At 30.9% G+C, this 12,111-nt stretch overlaps 1 pseudogene; it reads right to left on the reverse strand.

Moving 5' to 3' along the window:
- Nucleotides 1–9,458: 9,458 nt before the first annotated feature.
- LOC125385985 lies at nucleotides 9,459–11,039 on the reverse strand (annotated as a pseudogene).
- Nucleotides 11,040–12,111: the final 1,072 nt, after the last annotated feature.

Here is a 12,111-nt window from a genome sequence, read left to right on the forward strand (position 1 = left end):
CCGATATGGAGATCGACCAATTAGCAATAGCGCTAATTTCCCTCACCTTTGGAACGAAAGCTTTCTTTGACGAATCCGAGGATCTCATGTCCTTAGACCCACCCATTATAGTTTTCCTCGACGGCATCGTCGAGACGGAGAGTCACTCTCCGGTACGATCTCGACGACGATTCAAGTAACTCTCGGATACGTAGTGATTGCCCCACGCATTAACATTGAGTACAACTTAGACGCTAAAGAAGAGTAGAGTTCGTCATCCCGTTGACCGTGGATTCGTTATTGAGCCTAGGATCATTGTCATTAGCTTCTCGAGTATCAATTTATCGCGATTACTTGTCCAATTCCAACATGGTCATGTTTGCACTAGTAAATATCTCCTCTATTGCATAGTGATTACGTCTAGTGTCAATAGGAATTCGTTTACGCCCTTAACCCTAACTCTAATCGTAACGCCAACCCGACATATAAATATAAAATATTTTAAATTATTTTAAAAATAGTTGTTTTTGGAATTATATTAATTATAATAAGTTTAATTTTTATATTTTTTGGATTTTATATTTTATTTATAAATAAATTATTTGTTTATGAATGGATAATTTATAATTTAAATTCGATAAAAATGAATTTAATTGTAGTAATTAGGTTTAAATTATTAATATTTATATTTTTAGTTATATTAATTTGTTCAATAATTTTATTATATAGAGTAAGGTATATAGATTTAAATAATAAATATTTAATTAAACGTTATTATTATTTAATAATATTATTTTTATTATCAATAATTTTTTTAATTTTAAGGCCTAATATATTAACTTTATTGTTAGGATGGGATGGATTAGGATTAATTTCTTATTGTTTAATTATTTATTATCAAAAGAATTTAGCTTTTAATTCAGGAATAATAACTGTGATTTTAAATCGTTTAGGAGATTCAAGATTATTAATAATTATTTCTTTTATAATAATTTTTGGTAGATGAAATTTAATTTTATATAATATAAATTTATTAATTTTATTTATATTTTTAGTTATAGTATTTAGAAAAAGTGCACAATTAGTATTTATAATTTGATTACCTGCTGCAATGATAGCTCCTACACCTGTTTCTTCTTTAGTTCATTCTTCAACATTAATAACTGCTGGGATTTATTTATTAATTTATTTATTAATGCTGAGCTTATTTATAAGTGCTGAGCTAGACCGTTGGCGTTCCACAGAGCTATACGCATTGGTTTTATTTTTCTTCTGTGCGTATTAATTTGTCCATGAAGAGTATGAGTAGTGACAGCAAGTTGTTAATTTGCTCAGTTTGCTTCTCGATAATTGCTTTTTCGAGTCTGGTGAAGTTGTCTGTGTTTTGTGGGGTGGGAATTCTATTTTCTGTGTGTACACTGTGTGTTTTCGAGTTGTTTACGTTTCTTTGTGTTGCCTGGGCATAGGACATTGATGGTGCGGTGAGTTTTTGGGGTCTAGGTTCTTGTATGGTTATCTCCTTGGGTCTCAGTTTTGGATACTTAATATTATGTAGTGTTTTATAGGCTGAGCATCCTTTGTAGTTCGCAGGATGCTCTCCTTGACAGTGGATGCACTTAGCGGGGGTTTCAGGGGATTTGGTGCATTGGTCAGTGGGGTGATTACCTGCACATTTTACGCACCGGAATTTTGATTTATTTATAGGAAATATGGTTTTATATAAAAATTTTAAAAATTTATCGATAGGGCATGAGCCTATTAGCTTAAACTTAGCCTATTATATAAATGTTAATTTTAATTATTATTATTATTATATTTAATTATTATTTAATTATTTTAAATGTTATTTTTATAAATAATATATTTATAAAAAATTTCTAAAAAAAAAATAAATATTTTTATAGGATGGTATCTTTATAAAAAATTCATTATTTTTTGAAAAGAATAGATTATCTTTTATATATATACAAGTATATATTAATATATAATTATTAATTATAAATATAAACAAATTATAATTTTAATATAAATATTTACATTATATAAAAATTTATATATATATATTTTAAAATTTAAACCAAATAAATATATTATATAATTATTTATATAAATATTATTGTTTATATAAAATATTATTATTTAATAATCTTTAGATATATAATTATTTTGTAAAATATATTGGGAAACATAAATATGTTATGTATCGGTGTCTGTCTTGGTGGCGTCTCCTCCGTTCGAGCTCCAGGCCTTGGCGTTGCTGCGCCTGTACGAAAACCTGAGCGGCCTGGGTTCGGGCGAGGATTGCTACCCGAAATTAGACCTGAGGAATGATTCCCTTAGATTGGGAAAAGATGCAGGAATGCTCCGACAGCAATTCGAAAGAGGTCCGGGGATATTCCTGTTAACCGACCGCGGGGTTTCAGTCGGTAAGAGTCCGACACTGCCCCCGCTTCCCAGAAGTGAGACGGGGTGACCATTTCCCCACGCAAGGAAAAAAAAGAAATGATTTTTTGAAGATATTTTTTACCACTGAGCTGATAAATCAAATAACAATTGAAAAAACAATTATGCTGTAAAAATGATAGGCTGAGGACACTGTTATCACATTCAATTTGGTGTAATGTCACCAAGGAAGAATTTTGGCCAATCCAAGGAAGCATCTTGGTAAATGTTTTATAAATTATATCATACAAAGAGATAAAGAAATTAAAATTACAAAATCATATTTTCAAAGATGTAAATATAGATAAATTATTAGAATATAATGTTTGTGTAAGTTAATTTGCGCATAAAATCGTTTTACGCTACCAGTAAGACACGCGTCACATATGCGTTGAATCATATCGAGTTGCTACTTGTATTGATTGTATTGATTAGTATAATATCTAGATACAATAATCTCCGACTGGATCGCAGCAAATTGTCAACTTCCGTGGTGCGTCAGAGAAACCTCTGTTCTTCGGATTACGATTATGCAATTACATACATGCAAATATCGAATGTTGCTGTAATTACATGACAAAAAATTTAAAATAAATAAAATAGTCAGTTCGTAACAACCGTAATATATCCGTGTTTTCATACAAGCCAGACTCTACGTTATTAACTTTGACTGAAAAAATAGATTTAAATGTACTTAAAAATACAGTTATCTAGATTATTAGTTCTAATCAGCAGAGCAGCTCTACAACCTCTTCACGACGATGGTCGTACGGGCAGTTTCGGGGTTAATGTACCCTGTGGAAAGGACAAATTTTAATGGGCGCGCATCAAGTAGGAATCTGCAATTTATTCTTATCAAAACAACGTGTAGCATAGAAAGTAAAAAGCAGATATACGTGTAATGTATACAAATTTATTAACTCATTATAATTTATTCATTTATTATTTATTTAAAAATGTGTGTTACAACCGAATGTTACAACCTTCCGAGTGAGACAAAAATTCTGTTCTATCCGTGTTTTTCGCTCGTGAGCTTTTCGTTCGCAGTCGGACCATGACCTTTGCACCATAACATACCGCAGCTAAACAATGCAATTTTACCATGACTATAGATTTTATTGAATTACGCGAATACAGTGGCTACCGATATACAATGATTAATGATTATGTTCAATTCTATGAATTGGCAATGTAATTAATTACAATGGTTATATAATAAATCACTTTATGTGCATCGCCGTGTATGTGTTTGAATACATAGGATTGGATATTATTCAGCTTGTTTTGAGACCGTCGGTCTGACAAGTCTCTGAATCCTGCCCGCGGTGTTGGATGTTCGTTGTTCATTGGTAAGATGCAGATGTTGGCCATCAGCCGTTTGACAATCTCAGTGGCTGTCCTTATTGAGATGATTTTGGTAACGCCATCCTTGCCTTGAAGCATCTCGGTGATACGGTCGAATCTCCAACGTGAAGGAAGAAGGCAATCCTCCTTGACCACCGCTATAGTGCCCAGGCAAAAATCCTCTGGAGTAGCGATGCGAATAGCATCCACGAAATTTCCACCGTTGTTAGAATGAATTTCTCCAATTTATATAGGATAATTTCTAAATTTCTCTGCATACAATGAACCAATGGAAAGAATTTAAGAATGCGTCTGTGGACTCGTAAACATCGACCGACTGCAAAGGATCATCTCTCCATAAAAATGACCGTTGCTCGCGTGTTATAAGAACTTGATTATACGATTATACACGTCTTAACGCAGTGCTCTGTATAAATTCTCTAATTTATCGTCAGCTGTGCACAATGGACGTTTGAGCCTCTCAGCGCTAACAAACGATACAAGACGCGATTGTAGTTTCTGAGGATCGCACTTATTGTTAGTATGTTCGTTCGAGAAACGCCTCCAAATCTACTAAAGTTTCCATGCGGCATTATAGTTGTCGTCGGACATTGCCAATGCTTTAAGCGTCCAGATCATCCTCTCTTTACTGTAGACTTTAAATATAAATAGTGAAATTGCTCAATGTTGCTCAAGGATTCGTTTTGATTGATCAGCGATTCAAAGTTATTGCGGAAGTAATCGCAAATGATGCGTAAAAGACAGTGGAATGGACGGTAATTTTATAGTAGCCGGCTGCGGACACTGCAGGAGACGCACTCGTTTCTAACTGCCTGATTCGCGCTGTTAATTGCGAGAGTGCCTTCGAAACGAAAAATCACTTAGATATGTCTGAGTCTCGTACATCAATTTAAAATACAGATCTTGAAACTCTTCCGTTGATGAAATGTGAGATTCCTCCTCCTCACTTCCCTTTTCGAGGTACGATTGAATTTGTTTCTGAACAGACAGAAAGCGATCCATCAGCGGTACACTCTCAACGATCCACTGATAAATGAGCTCGTTAGGCGCAATCTTTCCTTTCGTTCTCCAGAAAAAATCGAATTTCGAGAGGTGTGATGTAATCCGAAGGCGTTCAAGTTTCAGTAAATCGAGATCAACCCCCTTTCTTAGTGTAGTCATCGTTCAACGCAAAACAAGCAACATACAAAACTCGACGATTCACTGCAATGCAAGTTCGTGAAGATGTTTGTTTGTCAACGACTGCAGGCTCCACACCTAGCTACTGCGATGTGCCTCGTCTTGAGTTTCCAGTACGCTGATTACCGATTAATATCCCTCTGTCAACTGATCTCTGGATCCGGCATGTGCTTCCTTCGGATCTGACTCTCGAACTTCTTGCACGTGGTCTCTGACTGACTTTGCTTCTACTTAGCACACTAGCACTATGAACCAGACTGACTCGTCACACTGAGTATCGACCTGATCGCGTCCGAACAAACTGGAATTGTGAGCCGGTTGACGAAGGAAAGCAATTTATAAACCCACCCCCAGAAAGTAGTTCTTCAGTCCCACTCCATAACCATTAGTTTTCGTAAGATGGAAAACAATAGTTATGAACGACTGATTTCCCCTATTGGCCGACTACCGATCGCTTAAAATGAGAGTGGGGAGGATAAAGATTTCCTTAATTCACCGAGTGGTTTACGACACTCTTGAGCCTTCAGGAATTTTCAGGTTTACACCCTTCTTAGACCCCATTCAGCAGAGTCATAAACCCCTAACTTTCCAATTGTCTTGAACAACTACCGTTCAAATATTGAAGAAATTAATCGCATATTCATAAAATTAGGATTTAGCATTCAGAAAGTTTCTTATTATTGTAACGGCACATGAGACAGAGGATAAATAAAATTATATTGTTGTTTTGTATCCGGACTGCAGATCTTGTATCAGATCGCAAGTAATAGTCTGATCAAAATAGAAATTTCAAAGAACAGAAATTCCAACGGAGCTAAATTTTGGTAAAGAACTTGGGTACACCAGTAGAAATGAAGGGTGAAAAGTCCCCATTGATCCCATGTGTGTTAAAAAAGTTATTCAAGGTTAAAGTTAAAATTTTCTGATTTTTTTAATTTTTCTTGAAAACGGTAAGTTTTATCGAAGATATAGCCCAGACAAAAATTGGAGATCATAAAATTATCTACAAAAATGTTCCGCATAGTGGTTGTTGACTCTTGTGTTATATCTGCTTCTGGACTTGTGTATTTCATCTTTGACTGTAGGTATCTTGAGGTCACGGTGGATTGTTTCGTTGGTAACATACCAGGGTGCATTTAATAGGGATCTTAGCGTTTTCGATTGGAAGCGTTGGAGTATTTCAATGTTGGAATTACTTGCTGTTCCCCATAGTTGGATTCCGTAGGTCCAGACTGGTTTTATTACGGCCTTATAGAGCGTAATTTTGTTCTGTGTGCTTAGATTGGAGCGACGGCCAATGAGCCAATAAAATTTTTTGAGTTTGTCCCTGAGTTGTTTAGATTTGTCTAGGATATGTTGTTTCCAGGTTAATCTCCTGTTCAGAGTCATGCCCAGGTATCTATCTGACTGTGTCTTTGTTGGCAACTGTTATATTGTTAATGGAGACCTGTGGGCAGGTTTGTTTTCGCAGCGTGAAGGTTATATGTGTGGATTTTTTTTCATTAATTTTGAAGCCCCATTTGTGGAACCACTTTTCCATTGAGTCGAGACCTTGCTGAAGGGTGGATAAGGCTATTGTCGGGTTGGCGTGGGACGCTAATAGCGCTGTGTCGTCGGCAAATGTTGCTATGATTATTCCTGTTGATATTGGTAAGTCGGCAGTGTAGATAGAGAATAGAAGGCGTCCGAGGACACTGTCTTGGGGTATGCCCGCTTCTATTGGGAAAGTTGTGGTAATGGCGTCTGCGTATTTAACCATGAATTGCCTATTGGTTAGGTAGGACTTTAGCATGGAGTACTAAGTGTGTGGTAGGACTTTTTTAAGTTTGTAAAGAAGCCCTTCGTGCCATACTTTGTCGAATGCCTGTTGAATATCAAGAAATACCGCTGAGCAGTATTTTTTCTTTTCGACGGTTTGGCTGATACTGTGTGTTATTCGGTGGATTCGCTCTATTGTGGAATGCTGCTTCCGAAAGCCGAATTGATGATCTGGCAGAGTTTTCAGATCCTCTAGGAGTGGAAGGAGTCGATTCGTTAGCAACTTTTCGAATAGTTTTGTTGACAAAGTGGGTAGAAGGCTAATTGGACGATAGGAGCTAGTTTCGTGTATTGGTTTTCCGAGTTTAGGGATGAGCGTAATTAGTGACGTTTACCAGGTTTTGGGATAGTATTCAAGGCGAAGAATTGCATTGAAGATTGAAGAAATGAGTGCAATCCCTTTTACGGGTAGTTCCTTAATTGCTTTATTACTTATTTGATCATGTCCCGGTACTTTCCTGGGGTTCAGACGATGGATTAGTTCAGTAACCTCTAGAGAAGTGAAAGATTTATTAGGGAGAGACATTTGGAAGGAAGAATGCAGGTATTCCGTTATTTCCGGAGCGGTATTGGAGGAATAAGGTTTAATAATATTAATTTAAAAATAATTTTTATTAATGAGTATTTAATAATTTAATAATTTATAAATATTATAGATTTCAAAATTAAAATATATTAATAAGTAAATGTATATTAAAAAAAATAATAATAGCTTTTAATTTATTAAAATTAAATATAATAATGATTGAATTAGTTATTAATAAATAATGTTTTAAGTTTAAAGTTTATTTCTATAAATATATAATATATATATAAGGAATTCGGCAAATTTAATATATCCACCTGTTTAACAAAAACATGGCTTATTGAGTAATAATTTTAAGTCAATTCTGCCCAATGATTTTAAAAATTTAATGGCTGCAGTATAATTGACTGTACAAAGGTAGCATAATCAATTGTTTTTTAATTAAATAAAAACTGGAATGAAAGAGTTAATGAGATATACACTGTCTATTATTTGTATTAATTTTTTTATCAGAGTATATAAATATTATATTTATTAGGGTTATTTGAACTGTATTATTTTATGGATTAAATAATTGGTCTTTATATTTTTTATTAATTTTTATATTTCATTTAATTTTTTTAATTATAATTCGAGGGGTTTTACCACGAATTCGATATGATATTTTAATAAAAGCGTGTTGACTTGAATTATTAGTATTAATATTATTATATTGTTTTTTAATTTATTTAATAAAAGAAATAATAAGATTAAATTATTAATATTATAAAATTAATAAGAATTATAATCTATTAAATTATTTGTATTGTGAATTTAATAAATATTTAAAAATTTTAATAGAATTAAATTTAAATTTATTTAAATTTTAATAAAGTTAAAAGGTTTATATATATATATATGTCGGAGATGAAAGAACGCCGGAGCTCCTCCTTGGATTCGCGGGAATACCGCAACTCTGTAACTTGGATTAAACAAATGCCGCTCCGATTGTTCGAGATTTATGATCATGAGCTTGGGCTCGAGGCGACAATCAGTCGCCGAACGTAGCCGCGGTCAAAGGGATGAACGTTTTATCTAACAAAGGCACAGAGTAACTCTATACCTCTCCTTAAAAGAAATAGTCGTAGCGACACGTGGCAGTAAATACTTCAATAGTTTCTATCCCGCGGCCCGCCACACGCAGATTTTGTCCTCCGGGTAAGATGATCGCCGGTTGTCGGCATGCCTTTGTGGCGTATGTTTAGCTAACGTGAGGACCCGCTATAGATCTTAAGATTTAGTCAAGCGAAGTCCGTCAAATAGACTTTGTTGCAACTACGGGAAGATAGGAGAAACCTATCCTCCACGAGCGTTGCCCCCCGTCAACAACCACCCCTCAAGGGCGGCCAGCATCTTTTTCAAAACGCCGATATGGAGATCGACCAATTAGCAATAGCGCTAATTTCCCTCACCTTTGAAACGAAAGCTTTCTTTGACGAATCCGAGGATCTCATGTCCTTAGACCCACCCATTATAGTTTTCCTCGACGGCATCGTCGAGACGGAGAGTTACTCTCCGGTACGATCTCGACGACGATTCAAGTAACTCTCGGATACGTAGTGATTGCCCCACGCATTAACATTGAGTACAACTTAGACGCTAAAGAAGCGTAGAGTTCGTCATCCCGTTGACCGTGGATTCGTTATTGAGCCTAGGATCATTGTCATTAGCTTCTCGATTATCAATTTATCGCGATTACTTGTCCAATTCCAACATGGTCATGTTTGCACTAGTAAATATCTCCTCTATTGCATAGTGATCACGTCTAGTGTCAATAGGAATTCGTTTATTTTTTATTATTTATTATTATTATTTATTTTTTTAAAAGTTAAATATATTTTAATTTTATTCAATTTAATTTGAATATTTAAAATTTTATATGATATATACGATACATAAATTTTATATTTAATATATATATATATATATATAAATAAATAAATAAATTAAATTTAATTATTGTTAATATTAAAAATTAGTTAATTAATAAATTTTGAATTTATAAATATATTTATAAGGATTAATATATTAAAAGTAAATTAATTAAGTTAATAGAAAATTTTATTTCTATAATATGATTTCAAATCATAAACTTATTCAAGTTCATTAACTAATTTTTTAAAATTAAATCTCATATATTATTTATATAAAATGATAAAATTATATATGTAGTATCTTAATGGGTCTTAGAGGGAAGGACAAGTAATGATGTTTTGATTTAATTAATAATATTCGAAGCAACGAAATAATTACAATGCTGTCGTACGTCTTATTTTCAGACGCGGCTTTCGACTTCCCGATTCACACTCTTCGGCTTCTACACTCGCTCGCTCTCGCTTCTCAATTCACACTCTGCACACCTTTTGCATCCGTCCTCTCCGGCTTCTCAACTAATACTGAGTTTAACGTCTCTTTGTCTTTTCCCGCCGTTCGAGACACGTGTCCCGAAACGCCCGTGGCCAGGGTCACGCGGGCCCTTTCCACGAAACTATCCGCTTAAAAAGGACCGACGACACATTGATGTACCCGACGATGCCGCGGCTCTCGCGACATTGTTTACGATTCGGTAGATATCTTAGGCCTTTTGTCCACGATACTACATATATATAAAATATATGAAAGTGAATAATATATTTAAATTAGTATAAGGATATTCAATTATTTGTCCTCCTAATCAAGTTAGTATAATGAAGATATTAATAAATCATCAATATATAAATTTATTAATGAAGTAGAATTTATTATTTTTTAATTTATTAGAATTAATAAGAGGAATAATATATAAAATAAAAATAGATATAAATAATATAATTACACCTCCTAATTTATTTGGAATTGTTCGTAAAATTGAATATGCAAATAAGAAATATCATTCAGGTTTAATATGAATTGGTGTAATTATAGGATTTGCTATTTTAAAATTATCAGGATCTCTTAATATGAAAGGTAATTGTAAATTAATTAATATAAATATTGTAAATGTAAAAATAATGGTGATTAAATCTTTAATAGTAAAATATGGATGGAAATTGATTTTGTAAATATTTATTTTTGAATGAATAGGATTTGAAGAACCTGTAATATGTAAAATTATTAAATGTATAAATACTATTAATAGAATAATAAATGGTAAAATAAAATGAAATGAATAAAATCGATTTAATGTATCGTTATTAATTGAAAATCCTCCTCAAATTCATTCAACAGTAAATTGACCAATATATGGAATTGCTGAAATTAGATTTGTAATTACTATAGTACCTCAAAATGATATTTGTCCTCATGGTAAAACATAACCTAAAAAGGCTGTTGCTATTGATAAAAATAAGATTGATACACCAATTGATCATACTTGAATTAATTTAAATGAGTAATAGAATAAATTTCGTGCAATATGAAGATATATAATTAAAAAATAAAATGAAGCTCCATTTATATGAATTAAACGAATTAATCATCCTGAGTTTATATCTTTTATAATATTAGAAATTCTATAAAAAGCAATGTTAATATTAGGGCAATAATGTATAGATAAGAATAATCCTGAAATAATTTGAATTATTAAAAATATTCCTAGAATTGAACCAAAATTTCATATATAATTAATGTTGATTGGTGTAGGTAAATTAATAAATGATAATGGTAAATTTAATATATGAGTTTTATAAATTATAGAAATTATTTTTTTCATTTTTTTGTTCGTAAGTTTTTATTTTTAATATAACAGATTTTTTTTTATAATAAATAATATTAAAATTAAGAAAATAATAATTATTAATAAAATTAAGTAATTTGGTTTATAATATAAATTTTTAATAATTTTAAATATATTATTTTTGTAAAAATTAAAATTTAAATGTTTAAGAATAATTTTTATTTGATAAATTTGGAAAATTATAATTAATAAAATAAATGAATTTAAAATTAATATTTTATAAGTATTGTTTTTTTTTTTTTTTATTTTATTGATTAATCTAATAAAATAAGAAAATATAATTAAAATTCCTCTAATGAAAATAATTATTAAAATGTATAAATTTATTGAAAAATTTTGTTTTAAAATTAAAGTATTAAAAGTTATATAAATAATATATAAAATTAAATAAATTAATTGTTTTAAAGGTGAATTGAAGATATTTATATAAAAATAATAAATAATTAATATTAAATTAATATTTAAATTTATGTATATAATAAGATTAAGAATTAATAAAGTTTCATTTTTTATTTTTATTAAGATTTTGTTATATTAATATTATAATTAAATTTTTAATTTACAAAATTAATGTTTTTATTAAACTATAAAACATTTATATTTAATTAACAAAAAATAGTTTAATTAAAATAATAATTTTGGGGATTATTGATATTTAAAAAAAAAAAAAATTTTTTTGAAATTTAATATTATTTATATATACATAATATTGAATTTATTTTAGATTATTTAATTTTTAATATAGTGTTTTTAATATTAATTGTTGTATTAAATTATAGAATTTATTTTTTAAGATTTTTAATTGGAATTGAATATTTAATTGCAATAATTTTATTTTATTTATTATCAATAGATTATAGTGGATTTTTATATTTAATTTATTTAATTTATTCTGTATGTGAAAGAGTATTAGGATTATCATTATTAGTAAGAATAAATTATGAATATGGTCATCAAAAAATTAATTTTGTGTATTTAATATAATGAATGAAGTTTTAATTTTATTAGTTGTAATATTTTTGATAAATTATATTAATTTTTATATTTT

The sequence above is a fragment of the Bombus terrestris genome, chromosome 2, assembly GCF_910591885.1.
Source record: "Bombus terrestris chromosome 2, iyBomTerr1.2, whole genome shotgun sequence".
NCBI classification, from domain to species: Eukaryota; Metazoa; Arthropoda; class Insecta; order Hymenoptera; family Apidae; genus Bombus; species Bombus terrestris.